Source organism: Jatropha curcas, chromosome 11 (assembly GCF_041381405.1).
Source record: "Jatropha curcas cultivar XTBG-Jc1 chromosome 11, XTBG_Jcur_1.0, whole genome shotgun sequence".
NCBI classification, from domain to species: Eukaryota; Viridiplantae; Streptophyta; class Magnoliopsida; order Malpighiales; family Euphorbiaceae; genus Jatropha; species Jatropha curcas.
In genome coordinates this window covers 26,120,348-26,125,084 of record NC_143161.1, presented here as the reverse complement: position 1 = coordinate 26,125,084, position 4,737 = coordinate 26,120,348, and the positions used below count along the sequence as shown (strand labels likewise).

Genomic DNA, 4,737 nt, shown 5'->3' with positions numbered 1-4,737 from the left:
TGAAACCATAAAAACAAAATTATAGCGCATATATATACCCAGCTTTAAAGCGAATGGCAATTGGAGATAATCAAAGGCTTCAGGAATGAGGTCTACATTCTCCAACAATACTTCTTCTGACGATTACAAAAGAAGTAGATTTTAGAAAACTACAAAAGAAATTATTCAAAAGATAAAAACATATATGGTTACATATAAATTCACGTGAGAGTGACAAGCAGGTTACCATGCCAAGTTATCATTTTTATAAAGATGGGAGAAATGCAAAACACAGCTTACCCTTCCAAAGGCTGAACTTGAGTTGGTCCTTCTGGAAATTTTTGACATAACGACCAAGAAAACCCACCAGCACCCGATGAATCAGTCCTTCAAACATTCTACTCCCTCCTATTCCCCTCCTTTTATGGAGTGCTAAAAAGTAGCCTTCATTCACTGCAAGAAAGATCAGTAGATGCTTAAACTCAACAAAACTATACAAAATCAAGAAAACGGATATCACATCATAAAAGGGTCAATTTTCAAATCAATCACAATGCTTTGAACACTAAAAATAGCAGCAATACTGTCACGACCCGTTTCCATGGGCCAAATTGGCACTAGGGCCTAAGTAAGGTTAAGGCCCCCGAGGCCCGTAGTAAGCCTGAAACACTAAAAGCTACTGTCTCAATATAAATGTCAAACATTCAGCCAATATTACTATGCAAAATAAACCTCATAATTATATTATACCTCAGCACAATTTAACATCTTCAACATTCACAATTCGAGCCCAATTTATAATACATCACATTTTTAATATGGGCTCACAGAATTATTTCATCTATAATAATACAAGACTAAATGTATGTAAATTCTACAACTGCGGAGTCAATAACTGTTAGATATAAATAGATTCTTATACATATAGTTACATAGCAAAATAATTATTGAACTAGAAAAATTTCTTTCTAGCCCTACGGCTAAGAAATAGAGCTTAAACCGAATTAAAGAGAAACTTACTTCCTGAAAAATCAAACAAGACATGTAAGTTTTCTAAGGAGTAATAATTATTGCACAACACACGCATTCACACAAATGTGTAAATATATCAATCTAGTCGTCCGACTAGTATATGCTCACGCATATAGTCATACAAATGGCATAGCAACAGCACTCACACTTATTAACAACTTCACATAATCACATCACGTGGAAATTGGTCAGTGGCGTCACCGAAACGCCCGATGAGCCGTCCTCCAACATGGCCCATCCTCTCCTGACGTGTGCACCAGGAAGCCAATCCCCCCATACATGGCTGACCGGTCTAATCCTCTTGACGAGCCCTCTCATGTTTTTCCATTCTCTCTTTTCTTTTCCATACCAACAGGAGGCCACCCTGTGGTTTTCTATATCATCCATATCATATCATTAGGTGCACACGGGGCCGCCGATCTCCCATACCCAACCGACAGTCAGATTCCATAATTTCATCATATTCAAGATCCATATCTCATAGACCGTCCTCACAAACCCATGGTGACCCACTTCATCCCAACTCCATCCAAACAAAACATAACATTATCACATCACAATTAATCAAGCATTGCAATTAAACGCAAGCATTGCAATTAAATGCAAGCATAGCAACCAATTAAATATCATGATGCCACAGCACACTTAGACATCCATATTCAAATGCAACTAAATAAATAATAACAATAAATAACAATGATAAAATAAATAATAATAATAAACAATAATGATGAAAATAAATAGTTAATTAAATAAATAACTGAATACTAATGATAATAATAAAATAATCAGATAATTTTATTTATTATGAATCAAGTTAAAGAATTAATCTAAATAAACCTATTAATTATGTTATTAATTAAGTCTAGCTTAGGTTCTATCAAAATTTCGGCAGCACCTCCCCCAAAATTAGGACTTTCTACCTGTTTAGACAATATCAAATATCTAACATTTATTAATCAAGTCCTCACAGCCCATCCATCAGGCAATCAAACAATTTAAGTCCCATCCTCCTTTTAGTACGACCATGTCAACATTCACCAATTAATTTACAAATTATAATAATCTCCAAGCATGTTCCAATGATATTGTTAATTGTTCTCTAACTAATTATCAAATAAATGTACAATTTATAAACAAAACTTGTATCAATAAGTTAAATTCAACCATCCTCGTTTGATAGTTACTTAGCCTTTAAATATTATAGAACTCTTTATCAAACGTTCATTTCTTCATCCTTGCTTAAAGGTAACAATCACATATTTATACCTTTATTAAATTTTAAATTAGCCACTAAGAACAAATGCTTCAATTAAACTAAAATTAATGAATACATCTACTAAGAAATCCAATTTACAACTTAAAATATACCAACTAACTAATTCCAAGCAAGAATTAAATCTACTACTTCAAATATTCCATATCAAGCAATAATCTATATAAATCATTGAAAATAGCTGCTGCCACTACCAAAAGTTTCTCAATTCTCATCAAACTTAGTCATTAGAACCTCTACATCCACAACAAGTTATGAAGAGCACATTTATTCCAACAATATAAACTTGGTTCAAGCAAAAATCCATGATTTTCTCTAACTAGAAGCTGCCATTATATCAAAGAAACCTTAAGTTATTGATTAAACTCATACATCATATGCTACTTAACCCATTTCCCACCAAGAACTTAATTTATAACTTCGTTTGCATTATACCGCAATAATTGTTCAAGCTAATTAGTTAAAATGGCATGCTGCCATTTCAGGATTCTCAATTCTTTCGCCATTTCAGTTTTTAGTTCAATTGAAATGGTACAATCAAGGTTTCCTTCATAACATACCAAGAACTCAACCACGACCAAAAATACCTACTATCATACTAACGAATCATCATTTCCTTACAAAAATTCATAATAGATTTAATAATCTAGCTATTTCTATATATGAATTCAATTTATAGCTTCCATTTATATTTTTTTTTAATCAAAATTTCTTAGTTAATCTTCATAACAGTAGCTAAGAATTTCCATTTGTATATCAACTCTCCTAGTCAGGATCAAAATTCATGAAATGTATTGAAAAGGGTTTAAAATAATTTACCCGACTCGTCGAAAATTCGAAAAGGAAAGCAGATAGAGCGACTGTACCTATTGCGAGCAGCTCCTGGGTTTGCTGTGCCAGCCGGAACGGGAAGGGGAGAGTGAAGGAGAGACCGAAGCTTCTTCATCGACAAGAGAGGAATCGACGCCGCCGGAAAATCAAGCAGGAGGAGGCTCGACGCGATTTTCCGATCGAAGGATGTCGCGGCTCTCCTGCACCTTCTGCGTACGCCAGAGACGAAAGAGAGATGAGAAGGGAGGCCGGAATCCGCTGCGGCGTGGAGGCAACTGCAAAGCGTGGAGCTGGTCTCCGGTGATCGAAAAGAACGAGAGGAGAGGGCAAGGGTGAGGTCGACGCTGGAGAGGAAACGAAGAAGAAGAAGAAGAGAGAAAAAGAAAAATCTGGGTTTCTTAGACTATTTCGATTCGATTCGAACCGATTTAGTCCAAATCAATAATTTAACTTGATTTTTATTTAGTTTAGAAATTTTTCCCTGATTTTCGAAAAACTCAAATTAATTTATAGGTTCAGTTAGACATTAATAAAATATTTTTCCCTGATTTTCATTAATTAGAATAAAATTTTAATTTTTTTATATAAAAATTTTATGAAATTAATTTTTCCGAGTTGTTTCAAATACAAATATATTATACCTCAACAGAAAGTAAAGGCCTTAATTGGAAAATTAAAAATTCTGCACCAAACACGTACATAGACATACTGACTTCTTGTAACGAAGAAGAAAATTAGAAAAAGGAAAATGAATTGTTTTCGAATAGAAGCAAAGGATACGCAACGCTATTGAGAAGGCAGAGTTGAGGTTTTGAAAGGGTTTAAGAAAAAAGGAGTGAAAGGCTTTATCGCTAACCAGAGCGAGAATCTAAAAGAATTAAAAGAGGAAAAAAAAAAAAGAAGGGAACAGATAGTCGCGCAAAAAGAATTAAAAAATCAAATTTTGATTTTCGGCAAGGGTGAAGTAGAGGTAGCCGGCAGCTGTGGTTTCCGATCAGGCAAGGTTGAGATCGCTATGCCTTCTTCTCTGTATGTTTTCGGTGATGAACCAACTTATACGATGAACGCACCATAATGGCCCACCAATCAAATGAGCACAATTGTTAAACAAAAACAGTGATAAATTTCTTTTTCAACTTTTAATTAAGAGAAATTTATTTTGAGGTCCCTGTATTTTTACAAAATTTATTAACTCATCTTATTGTTTATGCAAATTATTTCGCAGTCTTGACGTACACTTCCCTCTAACTCTTTAATCCTTGTATAGGAAAAGTGGTACTTTTCTATTAACTTTACATATAAAAAAAGAAGCAAATACCCTTATATATCATGCAAATGGGACCCATAAATATTTTTTTTTTTCTATTTTTTCTCTTCACCTCACGTGAGCCAACTTTTCTTCGTCATCCCACTATCTTCTCCTATCTTAAAAAATTCTAGACACCGTAACGTATTTGAATGTGTAAAATCTACAAAAGTTACAGCAAAAGCAAAATTAAAAATTCTTCCTTCTTCTTTTCATGTTGGCTAAAGCCTTGATAGCCACTGTCGATGTCATTACCCTTATTTCCTCTCTCAGCCCAGTCATCAATGTTCATCAACAGCTCTTCCTTGGTTTC

At 34.2% G+C, this 4,737-nt stretch overlaps 1 long non-coding RNA gene across 1 annotated transcript; it reads right to left on the bottom strand.

The window, feature by feature from the left end:
• Nucleotides 1-35: 35 nt before the first annotated feature.
• LOC149492833 (uncharacterized) lies at nt 36-4,166 on the bottom strand. The gene is made up of 3 exons (XR_016318897.1): nt 3,154-4,166; nt 280-432; nt 36-116 (listed from the first exon to the last, which is right to left on the bottom strand). It is a non-coding gene; the product is annotated as an uncharacterized LOC149492833 (long non-coding RNA).
• Between the last annotated feature and the right edge of the window lie 571 nt (nt 4,167-4,737).